General features: G+C 52.1%; 1 non-coding gene across 1 annotated transcript; it reads left to right on the top strand.

Moving 5' to 3' along the window:
• Positions 1–3111: 3111 nt before the first annotated feature.
• On the top strand, positions 3112–3223 carry LOC130023300 (U6 spliceosomal RNA). The gene has a single exon (XR_008792448.1). It is a non-coding gene; the product is annotated as a U6 spliceosomal RNA (small nuclear RNA).
• Positions 3224–19329: the final 16106 nt, after the last annotated feature.

Below are 19329 nucleotides of genomic sequence, written 5' to 3' on the forward strand. Positions count from 1 at the left end.
TGGTGTTACTGGAAGTTGTTGGTGTGCTGAGGAAAGCAGACAGGCTCCGGCACAGAGGAGAGGCGCTGGAGAGGCAGTGGAGTCCCTGAGCCCTTCACAGACCCATTTGCTATCAAACTTCGTAGCAGTTCCGAGCTGGGGACCTGGGACGGCAGGTAAGGCTCTTGCCTTGGACATGGCTGACCCCAGTTTGAACCCTCGCACCTCATGTGTTCCCCTGCTCATGGACAGGAAGAGCTCCTGAGTACCACTAGGCTTGGCCCCGAGATGCCAAAGGTGGAAAAGAGAAAACCCGTCGTAGAGGAGCTGGGGAGAGCTCACAGCCGGGGCCAGGCCCCACGGCAGCCTCGTGTGTCATGAGCTGAACTGTACCTGCACTGTCTGGGTCCCCCAGGGTGGCACGAAGCATCGAAGTATCATTCGGCTGAATATCTCTGCGAGTCGCCAGACACTGGTTGGGAGCCCCTCGCCCCCCATGAATCCTTACCAAAGCGCTTTTGTCTGGGACCTTAACCCACGTACTGGAAGTGCCATTGGGCCCAGGGCGTGAGTGGACCTGAGCATTCTCGGTTTTGTCACTGAGACAAAGTTCACGTAAGGTCAGCTCAGCTGTCATTAGGTTTCGCGTGAAGTGCTCTGGCCTCCAGGCCCCCAGCTTAGTGACCACACCTCAGGCGCTTTGCCCAGCCCCGCCCCTCTGTCTGCACATATTTTTCTGTGTGAGCCTGGAAGGGGCCGCGGCAGTACATCACCTTGTGTCTTTCACTTAGCTTCAGGCTTTGCCAGGTTCTAGCAGATAGCAGCGTTTTGTTCACTTTTCTGGAGGAAGATTCTGTACTGTGACTTGTTTGTTCATTCATCCACTGTTGACTTTGGGAATAATGTGCACAAAAGTGTCTTCAATTCTCTTGAGCACTTGAGTGCCTGGAATGGAACTGCTGGGCCTCAGGGCAGGTCTGTGTTTCACTTACTTCACCAGCACTGTTTCAGTTCCCGTACATCTTCACCAACACTTATTCCTGTTTGTTTAGGGTTTGGCTCACACCTGGAGGTACTCAGGGCTTACTCCTGGCTTTGCACTCAGGGATCACTCCTGCAGGACTTGAGGGAACATACAGGGTGCCCGGGATTGAACCCAGGTCAGCTTTGTGCAGGATAAGCACTTACTATGTGTCTGGCCCCCTCTTTGTATTTTTGTATTTATTAAGTATATAATATATCTATGCAAATTATATACACACATGTATAATGTACAGGGGGTGCTTTTGAGTCAGACCTGGTAGTTCCCCAAGAGCTGTTCCAAGCTCTGTGCTTCAGACTTGCTCCTGGGGTGTTCAGGGCCCCATGGGTGCTGGAGAATCACACCGGGATCAGCCACATGCGAGACAAATGCCTTAACCCCTGTTCTAACTCCCTGGCCCTTAGATTAAGAAAGACTCTTCAACCGAATGTAAAGTGGTGTCATTATGTTTTGTGATTTATTTCATTAGTGACTGGTAATACTAGGAATCTTTTCATTGTGTATCTCTTTTGGAACCATGTCTATTCAGGCTCTTTGCCTATTTTTTTTAATTGCTTTTATTTTTATTTCCATTACAACTCTTCGATTTTTTAAAAAATTTTTATTAGCAAGACACCATGAGGTACAGTTGTAGACTTAAAAATTTTGTGCTTGGGTTTCAATTATACAATGATCAAATACCCATCCCTCCACCAGTGCCTATTTCCCACCACCACGGATCCCAATATCCCTCCCACCCCCCATCCTCCCCCATCCTCCCCCATCCCCCTCTGCCTCTGTGGCAGGGCATTCCCCTCTGTTCTCTCTCTCCCTTTGAGTGTTGTGGTTTGAAAAAGAGTCTTTGCCTATGTTTTAGTTGGACTGTTTGTCTTTGTTGTTGAGTTGCAAGAGTTCTCTATTTATTTTGGTAATAAGTTCATATCAGATGGATGACTTAAGTATTTTTTTCCATTGTGTAGGTAGTTTATTCCTTTCAGTTTTCTTTTGGGGTCTTACTCGCGATGCCCAGAGGTTACTCGTGGCTCTCACTCAGAAATTACTCCTAGTGTGCTCAGGAGACCATATGGGATGCCGGAGATAGACCTGTAACTGTCGCCTGCCTACAAGGCAAGTGCCCTACCCTCTGTACTACTTCTCCAGCCCCATATTCCTATTCTTGATAATATCCTTTATTGCTCAGAAGTTACTAATTTTGTGTGGGGGGGGCGGACCCACCCTCAGTGGTACTCAGGGCTTACTCCTGGCTCTGTGCTCAGGGATCACTCCTGGTGGTGTTTGGGTGTGAACTGTGGCTGACTGTGTGCAAAGCAAGAGTCTTAGCTCCATATTAACTCTCTGGCCCCAAAGTTTAAAATTTGTTGAAGTCTCTATAGCTAATTTTTCTACTGTTGTTTTTATTTATTTATTTATTTGCTTTTTGGGTCACAACTGGCGATGCTCAGGGGTCATTCCTGGCTCATGCACTCAGGAATTACTCCTGGCGGTGCTTAGGAGACCATATGGTTTACTGGAAATCGAATCCAGTTTGGCCTTGCTGTATTATCACTCCAGCCCCAGTTTTTCTACTGTTGTTTTTAAATCTAAAGACACATTTCTGAATCTGAGATGATGAAGTTGTGCATCTATGTTGTTTCATAGTTTGAGTTTGTTATTTATTGGAGTGACTTTGGGTGGCATCTGGTGGTGGTGCTCAGGGCATGCTCTTGTTCTCTGCTAAGTGTCACTCATAACAGTGTGTGGGGGACCATACATGGGGCAAGTGCATCACCCCTGTACTATCTTCCATCTTTCTGCTTTGTAGTTTTAGACTTTGGTTCTTTCTGAATGAATTTCCATATTTGGGATCTTCCTTCCTTATTTTGTTTAGAGTTACCAGCTGTTCCAGCACCATTCATAAAAGACTCTTTGGCATCACTGTTGGAAATAAGTTGGCCCTAAACATTTGAATTTTTTTGTTTGTTGTTTTGGGGATGCTCCTGGCACTGCTCAGGGTTTTCTCATGTCGTGTGGGGAATGAACTCAGGTCATCCTTGTACAAGGCAAATGCCTCGCCTGCCTGCTGTACTGCTGCTCCATTTTTTTTAAATTTAATTTTATTTGGCAGCACATATACTAAAATAGGAACGATACAGATACAGAGAAGATTAGCTTGGCCCCTGCACAAGGATGACGTGCAAATGACACGCAGATTTTATTTTTTATTAAGTAGTTCTGGAGCTGGAGCGATAGCACAGCGGTAGGGCATTCGCCTTACAAGCGGCCAACATGGCCGACCCGAGTTCGATTCCTCGGCCCCTCTCGGAGAGCCCGGCAAGCTACCGAGAGTATTCGATATGCCAAACACAGTAACAACAAAGTCTCCAATGGAGACGTTACTGGGCCCGCTCGAGCAAATCGACGATCAACGGGAGGGCCTTTACCTTTACCTCGAGCAATTAAGTAGTTCACAGTATTTGATTACACTTAAATTTGAGCACCAATCCCACCACTATTACACCTTCCCACCACTATATTTTGGATGTTTCCATCCAGGACCCCAACCCCTGCCCCAAAGCAGAACTGAAATAATTTATTTTGTATTGTTTGTTATGAATAGAACTGCGGAGAATGCTCCAAAAAACTTTCTTTAGAGGAGAGTGTGTGAAGATTATTGCGTTTCATCCAGGGGCCATTAAACCCTTCTATAAGAGATTGCTAATATGTCATTAATTAAACCCCATCTAATGTGGTGTGCCACTCTTGGAATATGAGTGGTGTGAGGTATGAAGCAGCTGCATGGTCCAGGATTTTTGCTGCTGGGGCTGGGTCCCTGGGGCGGGGAGGGGCCTCCCCTGCCCCCCTCAGGGCACCCCGAATGAAATAGCGTGGTCTGGGGTCTGGCGGCATGGCTATGATGTGTGTGCTTTTATGTTCTCTTCCGAGAGGGAAAGGCTGTCAGAAAAGCTGTCGCTCCTTTTCTTTCTTGACTCTTACTGTTTTATTGGGCTAGAACACATTTTTGTTACTTGTAGACACTTTGAATGTGGGAAGTTTGTGAAGTTGAGTCACCCAGCCAGCTTTGCACTTCAGTGTTGCTCTTTGGAATCTCTTGTGGCTCCATTTTAATTTGTAGATTAGTTCACTCTTCTGCCGAGAAGGCCTTTGCGCTTTTGATAGGGTTTGCTTTGCTTTTGCTTGAGGGAGTTGCTGCCTTCCAATCCAAACCTGTGATGCCTTTCTCTTGATTTGCATCTTGAGTTCTGTCAGCTAGAATTTGTCGTTTCAGTGTACAAGAGTTTCACCTCCTTGGTTATGTTTGTTTATTTATTTATTTCGTTTTTTGGGTCACACCCGGCGATACACAGGGGTTACTCCTGGCTCATGCACTCAGGAATTACACCTGGTAATTTGGGGGGACCATGTGGGATGCTGGGAATCGAACCTGGGTCGACCGCATGCAAGACAAACGCCCTACCCCCCGTACTATTGCTCCAGCCCCCTTCTTGGTTATGTTTAAGTACTTATTTCCCTTCCCTTCTCTGTTGTCTCTGCAGTGCTCAGAGATGAACAGGGTTGTGTTGCTTACACACTTCGTTGTGTTTGCTGGGGTCAGAGACTTTAATTGTGGTGTTACACACCCTTGATTGCAGTGTATAAGAGACTGCCCACTTTAAAGAAATGTTTGAAACGTATTTAAACACTGTGATTTAATACATTGGTTTCAGGCATTCAGTGTCCCAGCACCAACCTCCCGACCAGTGTGACCTCCCGAAACTGTGTCCTCAGTTTCACACCTACCTGCCCCCTTCGCAGGCACAGAAGAATTTACTTTCTATTGCTCGTTGCAGCAAAATGGCAGATGGAATTATCCAAGCAAAAATCGCTCAGTAAAAGAAAATTTGTCAAAATTGTTATGTTTCACAAAGGTGTTCCTAAAGTCTCACCGAAAGGTTTACTGAGCCGGTTGTAGCTAGTTGAGTCTTCCACGTTGTTGCGTTTGCTCATTGAGCTTAGTGGGCTTCTATGAAACTTTCCTGTCCAATTTCCTGTGCTCCTACTACTGCCACGATTTGCTCGAGCGGGCCCAGTAACGTCTCCATTGGAGACTTTGTTGTTACTGTGTCTGGCATATCGAATACTCTCGGTAGCTTGCCGGGCTCTCCGAGAGGGGCGGAGGAATCGAACTCGGGTCGGCCATGATGGCGCTTGTAAGGCGAACGCCCTACCCGCTGTGCTATCGCTCCAGCCCTAAGTGATAGCACAGCGGGTGGGGCGTTCGCCTTACAAGCGGCCAACATGGCCGACCCGAGTTCGATTCCTCCACCCCTCTCGGAGAGCCCGGCAAGCTACCGAGAGTATTCGATATGCCAGACACAGTAACAACAAAGTCTCCAATGGAGACGTTACTGGGCCCGCTCGAGCAAATCGACGATCAACGGGAGGGCCTTTACTTTACTTTACTTTACTACTACTGCCAGTACTGTGAACTTGAGCCGCAGTGTGCTCCAGGAGCTGTGGGGCTGGGATGATTCAAGGAGCTGTGGGGCTGGGATGATTCAGTGGTTCAGTGTCTTCTTCGGTTAGTCACGGAGCTGGGAGGCTGGGCCATATGTGTATGTAAGAGGGTGACAGGTGTGGGTGGGGCGCTGGGCCTGTCAGCAGGGCAGGGACTCCACCCCCCATCCCAAGAAGCCTGCTGAGTTCTCGGCCCAAGCCCTGTCTTGGTGACAGTTGCACAGCTTGGGAGACTCCCACTTGGGAGACTCCTGTGGGCCCAGGCTCCAAAGCAGTTGCTGGGAGGCATCAGGAGCGTGGGAGAGTCCAGCTCCGGCCTGTGCGCATTCCGAGCCCTCATACGGCTGCTCCTTGCTTCAAGTTAGTCCTAGATAGTTTATTAGTTTACATGATACTGTAAATGGAATTGCTCCTTTGTTTTCCCTTGGGATCTAGGAGTGAGGGTGGGTGTGCTGGGAAATAGCCTTGAGCTTGAGAGTTGCTCCTGGCCATGCTTGTGGGGGGGGGTCTTCTGAAGGCAAAACAAATTCTCATCCCTTGTTCAGCCTCTTCCTTTGTCTTCCTTCACACTGTTCATTGCTATTAAAATTATACAATTCATTTTCATGTAATCAAAACATGTGACTTTCTGAATTTGATGATAGCTTTTCTGTGTGTTTGTGTGTGTTCTGTAGATTTTTTTATGCTTAGAAATGGTTTATCTCTTTTCAGTCTGGTACCTTGTGTTTCTTTTTCTCCACCCCTCTGGCTCGAATGTCTACTACAGTGGTGACTGAATAGTGGAAGCAGATATTTCTGTCATCACCGGTTTCAGTGTCTGACCATTGATTATAAAGTTAGGTGTGGGTTGTCTACTCCCAATAAATGACCTTTATTACATTAAGGAAATTACCTTCATTTCTCAGTTTGCTATGTATTTCAGGAAAGGCTGTTGAATTTTGTCAGATGCTTCCTGTGAATCCATTTCTTTTTTTTTGGCTTTTCTTGGGGGGTCAAAAGGATCACTTTCAGGGGCTACTCCTGGCTCTGCAGTCAGGAATTACTCCTGTCAGTGCTTGGGGGACCATCAGGGATCACTGATCACTGATCTCTTGCTGGAGCGGGCCAAGTAACATTGTGAGACTTGTTGTTACTGTGTTACTGTGTTTGGCATATCCATTATGTCACCTGTAGCCTGCCAGGCAAGATACTCTCAGTAGCTTGCTGGGCTCTCCAAGAGGGGCAGAGGAATCGAAGTCGGGTTGACCGGGTCGGCCACCTGCAAGGCAAACGCCCTACCCGCTGTGCTATTGCTCCAGCCCATCCATAAGGGATCCCCGGGATCAAGTTCACATCAGTTACGTGCAAGGCAAATGCCCTACCCCCTGTACTATCATTCCTGCATCTATGCATCTATTGCACATCTTATGATACCGTTACTTGTTTTAGTTTTGGGGCCACACCCAGTGGTGCTCCAGGCATAATCCTGGCTGGGCTCAGGGGACTATATGAGGTGTGGGAGATTGCTCTGGTCCTAAAATACCACTTTTTTTTTCTTTTTGGGTCACACTCACCAATGCTCAGCGGTTACTCCTGACTCTGCTCTCAGGAATTACTCCTGGTGATGCTCAAGGATCCATATAGGATGCCAGGGATCCAACTTGGGTGGGCTGCGTGCAAGGCAAACGCCCTACCCACTGTATTACTGCTCCAGCCTCTAAAATAGCACTTTCAGAGATGAGAAATACATTGGGTGGAGAGATAGTACAGTGAGTAGGGGGCTTGCCTTGGACATGGCCAACCTAAGTTCGATCCCCAGTACTTACAAGGTTCCCTGAGCCCTGCCAGGAATAAGCCCTGAGTGCAGACAGGAATAAGCTCTGAGCACAGCTGGGTGTAGCCAAAAACTCCAAAGTAAATAAATAAAAATAAAGGTGGGAAATATAGTATCTGAAATGAAAAAAATGCAATTGTGTGCTAATATCATGGAAGAAAGCGTGTGTGAAGTTCCAGATACAGGCAAGCTCACACGTGTGCACAGGTACACATGATCAGTCATGGGGATGATGAGACCGTTCATCCGAGCCCAGGCACCAGGGGCTTCAGGAGGCCCCCAAGACTGCCTGAAATGTCAGGCATTGATCAGCAGTGTCTTCATCACAGAGTCGACAGGGACAGGTGCCCAGGAAAGATGGACATCCAGGATACAGCCAGGGGCACTGCGGGGCTGAGGGTGGGGTGCGGGCACTGCTGACAGCCTCCACCAGACCAGAGAGGCAGCGTCAAGCCTCCTAGCAGAACGCGGCCCACGGGCTGCCCTGTGGCCTCATGCCGTCCACCCTGCCGGCATCTGAGCTGGGACAGGCGCACATATGGTACCACCATCGGATCACCCTGAATGGTCCACAGCCACGCTCAGTCCAGCAAGTGTCCACGAACTTGCTAGAAAGACAGAGCGAGGAAGAAGCAGGAAACAGGCTGTGTGACTCGCTGACAGGTCTCGATACAACTGCTTTTCAAGAACAGAAATACAAGTGTCAGCTGCACAATACGCCTTCAGTTTCGGGTGAAGCTTCCAAATCTGGAGATGTTTTTAACGTACTTAAGGAAAGAAGTTAGTGACCCAAAGTTAAACTTGAAAAATTTAAGTTACTTTAAGTTACTGTGTGTATAAGCCTTTAAGTTTGTGTGCATGTATGTGGGTACATGTGAATGTATAAAGGAAACAGCCTTGAAGTTAGTGTGTGTGCATATGTGTATAAGGGAAACAGCCTTGAAATTAGTCTGTGTGCCTGTGTGTATAATGGAAACAGCCTTGAAATTAGTGTGCGTGTGTGTATGCGCATATGCCTAGAAGGGAATGACCTTGAAGCGTGTGTGTGCGCGCGCGTGCACGGATGTGCATAGAAGGGAACAGCCTTGAAGTGAGGTGTGCATGTGTGTGTATAAGGGAAAGAACCTTTAATTTACTGGCCAGCGCCTTCTGGAGCCCAGACCAGGCATGTGTCAGCCTTCTTGGCCACACTGACGTTCTGCACCTGCCCCAAGGAGGGTGCTGGCCCCTGGTTTCCCCACGAGGCTGTCTGGGCCTGCAGTGACTGGCCACCATCTCCTGGTCTCCCTGGAGAGGAAGCAGGAAGGGAAGCCTCTGGAGTCTTTCCTTTCAGGTCTCCCGGTCACTTCCCGGAGCCGCAGGTCAGACGACATCACAGGGTGTTTGGAGTTCAGCTTAGAAGTTAAAGGGGAGGGGCGGAGCGGGTAGGGCATTTGCCTTGCATGCAGCTGACCTGGGTTCGATCCCTGGCATCTCATATGGTACCCCAGCATCACCAGGAGTAATTCCTGCTTGCAGAGCCAGGAGGAACACCTAAGCATTGCTGTGTGTGACCCCCCCCCAAAAAAAGGAGCCACAGGTCAGGCTACAGCTGACCTCCCCACTCTGCTGCTCGTGCGGAGTAGGGTCTCCCGTCTTGGTGGCCCCAGGCCCGCCCAGCCCGCTCTGAGCCAGCTTCCTCTGCAGCATCTCCTTTGGAGGTGGGAGGTGGGTGAGACTTGGGGGGTGCTGACGGCAGCTGCGGGAAGCAGGAGAGAAGGTCCGTGCCCAGCTTTGTGAGGCTAACCCCACTCTGTTGGGCTGGAGAAGACCCCACTCCTTGTAGGGGTGCAGCTCTGCCTTCCGGACCTTGCTCTGTGGGGTGGTGCTGTGGCCCTGACGGTCTGGCGTCGCTGTGCGGTCTGTTGAAATGTGGGTGGCGGCCACCCCTGGACATTGAGGAGGCCGCCCTGATGTTCTCTCTGGCTTGGGAAGCAGCAGGCAGGGAAGGGGAGCAGGAGAGCAAAGAACCACAGGTCCGACAGGACACCTGAGTCCTCACAAGGACATGGACCTTAGGGGCCTCTGCAGGGACACGGATTGCGGGAGGTGGTGGTGGGCTGGCGTCCGGAGAACACGCTTGTTGTTTGGGCGCAGGTGGGAGGCCGCAGAGCCCAGAACCTCATGCCCTCTGCTGTGGGTCTGACACAGGTGACAGATGCCTTGGACCTGAGCACAGGCGCTGGGGGCTCTTCCCCCCCCATGCAGCACAGCGACCCCTGGGGGGCTCTTCTGTGTCTCAGCAGCTGTTCTCCGGAGGAAGCAGGCTTTCGTGTGCCCGATTCTGATTTTGTGGGTGCCCCAGAGACCTGGCCTCCAGCAGTAACTGTCACCTCACCCCTCAGGCTGCCAGTTTGACTGACACTCGGAGCCAGTGCTCATCCTCCCAGCCTTGCCGAGTAGGGCCCTGGGGAAAGCAGCCTCTCGCCTCCTCCCTGATGAGTCTGTCTGTGCCCAGGCGGGCAGGCGCAGACTGTGGAGCAGACTTTGGGCGCAGAAGGCCTGGCTTTGACCCTGGCACTGCAGGGTCTTTGAGCAATGCCAGGACAGACTGACGCGGCCTCAGCTCCTGAGCACTACCCGGTGCGACCCCAGAGCAAGCATGGAGAGAGATGCAGTTCAGTGCTGGTGGGCCCATCTGTGTCATGGCCCCAGACCTTTTGCTAGATCCACTACGGGTGCTCTGGCTGGATCAACGCAGGGCATTCCACCCATCCTGCTGGGCGAGGTGGCGGAGAGGAGCAAGGGGTTAGATGGCAGCCCTGTCAACAGAGCATTTAGAGACTGCGTATAGGAAGGGAAACCTGTGGAAGCTTAAAAACTAACTGTTACTTGGGGTCAGGAGGTAGTACAACGGTTAGGACAGATGGCTGGCATGCATACGACCGGTTTAATTCTCAGTCCCATCTGGTCCCCCAGGCAGTGCTGGACTGGTCTGGGGCCTGAACAGCTTGGCATCCTTGGCCCTTGCATTCACCCAGTGGTCTGCTTGGTTGAGAATTGCTGGGGGGACCCCTGGACTTTCTGAGTACCAATTGGGAGCACCCCCCCAAAGGAGTGTGTTCCAGGCCGTGGGGAGAGCTGGGAGACTCAGAAGCCTGATCTCCATGCCTAGGCTGGCTGGGGCCTAGTGACCCCACAGAGTGATGTGTGTGCCCCCCTCCCAGTGGCCTAGTGCATACGCAGCAACCCATACTGACCCCGGGCTGTGTCCCTCCCCCCCTCCCCCATGGTGTAGCGTGCGCGCAGCCACCTAAGTGGCCCCGCAGCCTGATGTGTGGCCCTGCCCCAGCCTGTGCAGCATCTGGAGCAGCAGGAAGGATGTGCTCAGTGTCACCAGGTCGTAGGAGAAGCTGGGGTGTCCGGCTCTGTCCCAGGAGGGGCTTCTCAGCACCAAGCCCGGGGAGGTGTCCAGCCTCGCCACTGTCCCTTTGTCAACGTCCACACTGGCGCTCACATCTGACTCTTGAGGTTGGCTAAAATTAATGCCCAAAGGGGCAGCAAGGCCCTGAGGCTGGTCAGTTCCCTGGCAAGACTTAGGATTTTGGGTTCCCTGGGATGTTCCTCGGGATTTCTTTGGTCTGGTCTGACTTGGGCCAGGAAAAGAGCTGGGCTGTTTTCAGTCCGGGATAGCTGGTCCCAGGGGGAGCGTCCTGACAGAGTGGGCGTGTGGTGCCTTCCCAGGCCTGCTCTTGCTCTTTCAAACACAGTGTGAGGGAGTCCGCAGCCTGAGAGCATGCATCCCAGATTTTCTGGTTTTCAGAGGCCACGATGTGCAACTTTGGAATCCTGCTGGCTTCTCCGGACCTTTTGGTGCCTTCCCCTGCTCCTGACTGTGAGACCGAGCGGCGCTCACTGGCAGCATCGCATCATTGGCCGGGGAGCCGCTCTCAGCGCGAGTGTGCCGGGCGTGCAGGAGCCCTGGGTTTAGCCCTGGCACCGTGGGGTCCCTTGAGCATGCTGGCTGTGATCCCAACACCCCCCCCAAATCCCAGTATCACTGCACTCTGCCGCTTGCACCTGTGTTGGAAAGCCCTTTGTGTTCCCCATTCAGAAGTTCCGTTGATGGGGTGCAGAGCACTCGGCAGCCCTAGTGGAGACCGGGAGGGGCTGAGGGGAGCTTTCCTGGGAGCATCACCCTGAAGTAGTCGGGGTCAGAAGAACCGCCCTGTTTCTTTCGTTGGTGTGGGGGACTCCCAAACAGTGCCCCACAAGGGCCCCAGGATGTGATGCTGAGGGCCTCAAGGCCACACCCGTGGAGCCAGGAATGAAATCCACATTGGGTGTATGCTAGGCTGTGCCCTAACCATTGCTCTATCTCCAACCCCTTTGCCCGTTTTTTAAAAAACTGCATTCAGACACAGTTATGTCCAAATTCAGTGCTGGCTTCTACCTTATCGCACATTGAATGAAATAGTCTTTACTTTGTGATGTCAGACTTTTTGTCTTTTCATATTTTTCTTTGGGGCTGGAGCACAGCGGTAGGGCGTTTGCCTTACACGCAGCCAGCCCAGCCGAGCCGGGTTTGATTCCTCCGCCCCTCTCGGAGAGCCCGGCAAGCTACCAAGAGTATCTCGCCGGCAAACTACTCGTGACGTATTCAGTGTGCCGAACACAGTAACAACAAGTCTCAAAATGGAGATGTTACTGGGCCCGCTCAGGCAAATCAATGAACAACGGGAGGACATGTTTTTCTTTATTTTTTGTGTTTGGGCCATACCTGGTGATGTTCGGGGGTTACTCCTGGCTCTGCACTCAGACATCCCTTCTGGTGGGGCTCAGGGAACCATATGGGATGCCAGGGATTGAAACCAGGTCGACTACGTGCAAGGTAAGCCCTTGACCTGCTGTACTATCTCTCCGGCCCACCGTCTCATATTTTTCTTGAGTGTTTTGTTTGTTTGGGACTGGGAATTGTGACTCAATTATCCAGTACATGCCTTGGACACACGAGTATTCCTAGCACTACCTGGTCCGCTGAGCACCTGGTCCCTGAGAACCCGTGAAATGCCACCAAGTGAGGTCCCTCCCAGTGACGAGCAGCCAGTTTGTTCTCAACCGGAAAAACGCCAAACGCTCACTCACTCATGCAGCTGCAGCGGTGCTTGGCCTGGTGGGCCCGGGTAAGTCTGGGTGGGCAGGCGGCGTCCAGGGAAGGGGCCAGTCTGCTTTGAGGCTTCTCCATCTGACACCCCCCTTGGCAGTGCTCTGTATGAGAACAGACCTGGGCGGGAATTGAGGTCTGCTCCTTGCTCCCCTTTGCCCCTCTGAGCTGAGGAAACTGGGTATTGGCCCGTTGAGCACCTTAGTCCTCTACCTGAGGTCCCTGGGAGGAACTGTCAGGCCGTGTCCCTGGGCCGTGTCAGAAACGGGGAGGCCTGAGGGTGCTGTGTGCACCGGGAGGGAAAGAGTTGAAACCGGGGTTGTCTGGGGCAGTTGAGAGGGACCTGGCGCTGCTGTCTAGACGGAGGACCCAGGGCTGTCACCCCTTGACTTGGATGTCCCCTTGAGCCAGACTGTCCCTCTGGGGTGGCTGTGGGCTGAGACTGCTGAAGAGCGGGACAGGCTCACGAGGGGAGGCTGCCCTCCCCTGCTCACGACCATCAGGACGGCGGCCTGCATGGGGCACTGCCCTGCTGGGGTTCCAGGCGGCCTGGGCGGGCACCATCTTACAGGCTGCTTATTGGGTGGCCAGTTATTTTCAGCGACCATTTCAGTGTAAAGAATTTGACCCGCTGCCTTGGTTATACAGTAACAAGGAAAATCACTTGGTCTGAGATTGTTCTTTTTTCCAAGGGCACAAGGGTTCCACGCTGAGTGGGTATTGCGGTGCTGGGGATTCCCTCAGCTGCCTGCTGCTTGGGTTGGCTGCGCTGGAGTCCCAGGCTTGGCCCTGGCCCAGGGCATCACTGTTACTGGGCACAAGGTGTCCAGTTTTGTTCCCAAGGAATATTTGTCATCTCTGGAAATGTGCTGGGAGTGGGTGGGTTAGAGGCAGCCAAAACCCCAGAGCGCCCTCTCACCCCACCGGAACTCTGACTCTCTCTGTCCAGAGCACTGAGGTTGAGACAGCCTGGCTGGAGAGCTTTCCCAGATGCCCCCTTCCTCCTCCTCCTCCTCCTCCTTCTCTCTCTCTCTCTCTCTCTCTCTCTCTCTCTCTCTCTCTCTCTCTCTCTCTCATACACTTCTCTCCCTCCCTCCCTCTCTTTCTCCCCACCCCCCTTGGGGCCGTACCACCCTGTACTCAGGGATCGCTCCTGGAGGGATCAGGTGACCATACGGGGTATCAGGGATTGGACCAGAGTCGGCTGTGAGAAGGCGGGTGCCTTAACCCCTGGACTCTCTCTCTGTCTGATTCTGGTGTTTGCGTGATAATCTTGTCTTACCTAACGTGTAAGGGGATGCTTCCTACGGTGTCCGTCTTTGGCCCTGAGATGCACTCTGAAGGTGCAGCTCTGCCTGAATAGCGCAAGGTTAGGAGATGCACCGAGGGGCAGAGAAGGGAGCAGAGGTCAGGCTGGGGCAGAGCCCAGATGTCCCCCGGCCAGTTGGGATCAGCTCCTCCTGAGCTGCCCTTACTCACATCAAAACTGGCTGGCCGGGTGGGAGTTTCTGAGTAGGCATGATCAGAAAAAGAAAGTGATTTTCCAGCTTGATTCCAAGTTCCCCAAATCTGGTGTTTTTGCCTTGAGCTCTCAAGTGTCAGCTTCAGCCCTGAAGTGATTGCACCCTTTGTGTGCCACGTACTGTGCTCGGGGCAGTCTGCTGGCCAGGCCCTGCAGGCCAAGGGGCCATTGTATCCAGGAGCTGGAGGACACTGAGGCCCAGGTCCGTTCCTGAGCGGTTCCTGACATCCGTCCCTGCCTCCTCCTTTCCCCACATCCCTCTGCTGCTGCCAGGGCTAAGCCGGCTCCTCCCCAGCCCCGGAGCCTTCTGAGCCTTCTGCAGGCTCTGGCCTCCCTCTGGTGTGGACGCCCCGTTGTCCTGCCCAGTGGCCTGCGTGCTCCCGGGAGGGCTGGAGGGGGTGATTCACAGGGTCTGCCTCTTTCCGCCCACTGGGGCTTTTGGGTGGGGGATTTTTTGTGTTTTTTTTCCCCCTCACCTTTTGGAGTCTTAAGTCAGTGTGTGCAGTATTGTCGGTATGTGTGTAGTGTTGTCAGTATGAGTGTGTGTTGTCATTGTGTGTGGTATTGTCAGTGTGGTATTCGGTGTGTGTAGTATTAAGCAGTATGTGCGTAATATTGTCAGTGTGTGCAGTATTAAGTCAGTGTGTACAGCATTCAGTGTGTGTATATTAGTAAGTCACTACAGGTGTAGTATTGTCACTCTGTAGTATTAAGTCAGTGTGTGTAGTACTGAGTCTGTGTGTAATATTGTCAGTGTGTGTACAGCATTAGTTTGTGCATACTATTGTCAGTACATGTATAGAATTGTTGGTGTGTGTAGTATTGTCAGGGTGTGTGTAGGAGGGCTAAGCGCTCTGACTCCACAGCACCCAGAAAGGTAGCATGTGCCACTTGGTGGGCCCATGAAGGCCAGTTCTCACTATTGGTACAAAAGACTAACGAGCTAGCGCTGGGCTCAGCATCGCTGTGCAGCTGGAGGAGGCGCGGCGTGGGCCTGACACGTGTCCGCTCCGGGAGGCCGTGGGTTCCCTGTTCAGGATTGAGGAGCAGCGAGGGACGCAGGAACTGAGGGCCCCGTGGCTTGTGCCTTATTTGCCACAGGCTGGTGCTGGCGGATTCTTAAGCTTTCAGGTGGAAAGTGAACACAGGAGAGATCCTGTGCTTGGTGGGTGGGAGAGCCCCTCGCCCGGGAGGAGTGTCTGGGAAGGAGACGCATGTGAGATGTGTCGCTCGCAGAACGTTCTGCGTCTGCCCGCAGGTGGGTCTGGACCTGAGCCAGAGCATGGCTCAGCTCTCTGTGGGTGCTTTTCTCGAGGATTCCAGGCCTCATCTTCATTTCGATTGCTTTGGGCTAAGAGGTAGATTCTTTTTTTTCATAATTTTATTTATTTATTTTTCTTCTTATACCTATCTATTAAATAACTGTGAGAAAAGCTACAAAGCTTTCAGGTTCAAATCTCAGTCATACAATGATCAAACACCTTTCCCTTCACCAGTACTCATTTTTCACCACCAAGAACCCCAATATACCCCCTTCCCACCCCTCCCAATGCCTGCGAGACAGACGATCTCCACCCAGCTCTTCTCTACATTGATCGCACTCATCATTTCGAAAAAAGATGCACCATTATTGTTCAGAATTCCTCCCTCGAACAATCAGAATTGCTGAAAAGGCATTGTGAAATACTTTGTTTTCTATAGTTGGTTATGAGAATCATATAATGATTTTAGATTTCTGCAAAGAGCCAGATAATTATGAGATTGGTTTCCGTGTGTCTGGCATTATGGCTGTGCCGGTGAACCGCTCTTGGGGGGCAGCTTGTGACCGTGATAGGGCGTGAAGGACAAGCCGGTACCGCCCCCCTTCCCATGAGACCGCAGTTGCCCTCTCACCGCCGGCTCATACCTGGCCTTCCAACAAGCTCCGAGGAGGCGGCCACCCTGCTGGTGGTGGTGGTGCGGGGGTGGACAGCAGAAGGGAGCAACACTTCTTCCCTCCCAGGGATGCATGGCGCCGCAGTCCAACGCATGGTCCATTCACCCCTCTGCCACAGGCTGCCGGGCTCTGGATTAAGTTCTTTTGCCTCTGGAGCCATGGCCGTGCCGGAGAGCCGCTCGTGGGGGGCAACTCATGATCTCGGTAGGGCATGAAGGACAAGCCGGTACTGCCCCACTTCCCATGAGACTGCAGTTGCCCTTCACTGCTGGCCATACCTGGCTTCCAATAAGCTCTGAGGCGGCAGCCACCGTGTATGCGGTCCAGATGCATTTCTGCCAAAAGCCACTGGGTTTCGAGATTTGTTTCTGAGTCTCTGGGATCATGGCCGTTAAGCAGCTTGATCAGGAGCCAGAGAGGCCGTTTGTAGGTGGTGACTTGGGATCTCATTGGGATGGGGAGGAAAGGGCCGGTTCCACCTCCATCTGGTGAGGCCCCACGTGTCTCGTCACTGCAGGCCCAAACCTGACTGTCCAGTGGCCTCTGGAGGAGGGCGGTCGCTGGGCCGCCAGGGCGAACAGGCCAAGGCACGAAACCTATTCCCACCTGGAGTGGCCCAGTGCCAGTAACCTACTTCAGGATCAGGACGCATTTCTGCCAAAAGCCTTTGGGTTCCGAGATTCCCTTCTGAGTCTCTGGGATCATTAAGACCATTAAGCAGTTTGATCAGGAACCAGAAAGGCCATGCCTCCAGTTATATAGCTGGGCCGGAGGTGGTTTGTGGGTGTGTCTTCCACATACCTAACTTTTGGCCGTTTACTTTCTTGGTAAACTTTGCCCCAAGTTTTTGGGGTCTGGCCAAAGGCACAGCAGTAATTTAGAGGCATCTGAAAGTCTGATGGTACCCTCAGGCTGCTGATGCACTTGCCTCACAGGTACAGATTGACCTGCTGGCGGCATCATACCCCCCAAGGTAGATTATTTTAAAGCTTATCCATCTCCTGGAAACTTGAGATGCGTTTTATATTCTGTGTGAGGATTATTTTAAATTTTGTAATTAAATCTATAGGTTGAATTGTAAAGACCTGTGTGGACATGAAAAGATTTTGTCTTAGGGCCACGCCCTCTGTGCACAGGGGTCATGCCTGGGTTTGAACTGGGGGTGCCTTAACCCCTACCCTAGCTCTCCAGCCCAGGAGCAGATGTCTTAAAGGAAAACCTTGGTTTGTCTTAGTTGTTTATCTCATTGGCATTAAAGGGAGAAAGGTCACTTTACCTTCAGCCAGCCTTGATGTGTTCCAAAAGCTCATTAGAAATCTGCTTTACCAAAAATAAGCGTCCAACTGCTTGTGATGAAGATGCTAAAATCAGCATACTCCACTTAAAAGATTCATGTCAAAACACTTAGGAGTATTAGCACAGAACAGGCGGGGAGAGAGTCTGGAGGGCAGGGAGGCACAGAAGCCTGCGGAGAGGCCGCTCACTGCCCACCCTGAGAATGCCTCTGAGTGCCCTGCGAAGTGACAGGAGCTGACGATGGGGTGGGGGTGCTGTGTGAGTTGGGGCGTGGCGCGCAGGTTTCTAATGGGTTGTAAAAAGAAGCAGAGGACAGACCAGAGGGATAGTACAGCGGGTAGGGTGCTTGCCTGCACGGGGCTGGCCTTGGCTCAGTCTCCGGAACCTCTTCTGGTCCCCCAAGCCCACCAGGAGGAATTCCCAAGCATCGCAGGTGTGGCTCAAAAAAAAAAAAAACAATAAGCAGAGATGGATATGAGACAGACCAGTCCTGCCCTTGCAGCCTAAGACATCCATCTCTTCTTTTCAAGTGAGAGCTGAGCTGGGCTTGCGGGACACAGATGCTTTCAGGGGCTCTGCTCCGCGCCACAGTTGCGCACGTCCTGCTTTGGCTCGCAGGCTGCAGCAGGAGGAGCGTCTTGCTGGAGAGGACTGAGGCCCCTGTAAATGCAGACTCAGCCCAGTGTCCAGAAGCAGCGGCCGGGGCACTGCCAGCACCTTTGAACTGTCCGCAGAGGAGCTGGGAGCTGGCAGCGGCATGTAGTAGGGACTCTGGGTTTCCAAAGTGGAGCTAACGATGACCGAGGCGCCTTAGCTGTCCTTGATGGACTCGGGACACTGCTTCCAGTCTGAAGAGTTTGGTCACATCTTCTCAACAGCAGATCCCAGGGTCCTCCTGCCCCCTGCCCTCAGTCTCTGCTGGAAACCAGCTCTCATTCTCTGTTGTCTTGTCTGTTTGCTTCTTTCTGCCCTGCCTGGGAGGGAGATCACGGTGTCTTCCAGCTACTCTCCAGATCCACCTGCGGGGCAGCAGATTGGGTGACTTCATCTTTTCTTACTGCCGGGTAGTATTCCTTTGTGTAGATGTACCATAGTTTCTTCATTCTCTCATCTGTTTTCGGGCACTTGGGTTGTTGCCAGATCTTGGCTGTTGTGGATCACGCTGCAGTGAACCAGGAGTGCAGGTGGCTTTTCTGAATAGTTTTTGGGCCCTGGAGGTAGATGCCCAGAAGTGGATTATGTGTCATTTCTGAGCCTTAGCTCTACCCGCTCACCTGGTTCCTTGGAGTTAAGTGGGACCTGGTTTTATTCTTTCGTGTATGGATGTCACCGTTGTTGAAAGATGAAGTCTGCGCTATGCTAGTAGTCTCAGAGCAAACCAGAACAGGAATTGTTAATACTCCAAATTTGTTTTTTAAAAGTTTCTTTGAGAGGGCCACACCTGCTGTTCTCAGGGACTACTCCCAGCTTGGTGCTCAGGGATCACTCCGTGTGGTTCTCTGGGTACCACGTGCTGCTGGGGATTGACTCTTGGCCTCCCTCAAGCATAGCATGTACACTCAGCTCTTTGAGCACTCTTTTGGGACTCAAATTTGTTCTTTCTGTGTGCTCATGGTTTATACTCTTGGTTCTGTGCTTAGGGATCACTCCTGATGTGGCATGGGGGACCAGCTGGGGTGCCAGGCATCGAACCCAGGTCAGCAGTGTGCCTGCAAGTGCCCGCTGTACAAATCTGTTCTTTTCACAGATTGTCTTGTCTTTTCTGAGCACCTTCTAGCCCCTTTGCATCTTTGGATGTTTGTCAACTTCCATGAAATAAGATCTTCTCCGTCCATGCATCACGTGCCAAGATTGTTTCCTCTGTGGTCCAGTCTGTAGGGCAGTCGTGAGCCTCGTGTGGCCAGGCCAGGCTGAGGGGCCCTTCAGTGCAGGGAAAGTGGGACCAACAGTGGTCCTGTAGGAAGAAGAACACACAGAACCCCATGATTCTCGGCATGGCTTTGGGGGTCACATCTGGTGGAGCTGGGCAGGTGGGCCTTCATGCAGTACTGGGTTTGAATTCAGTTCTGCGCGCACGCGTCTGCACCACAGCCGCTGAGTCATG

Source organism: Sorex fumeus, unplaced genomic scaffold (assembly GCF_029834395.1).
Source record: "Sorex fumeus unplaced genomic scaffold, SorFum_2.1 ptg000022l, whole genome shotgun sequence".
In the NCBI taxonomy this organism is placed as follows: domain Eukaryota; kingdom Metazoa; phylum Chordata; class Mammalia; order Eulipotyphla; family Soricidae; genus Sorex; species Sorex fumeus.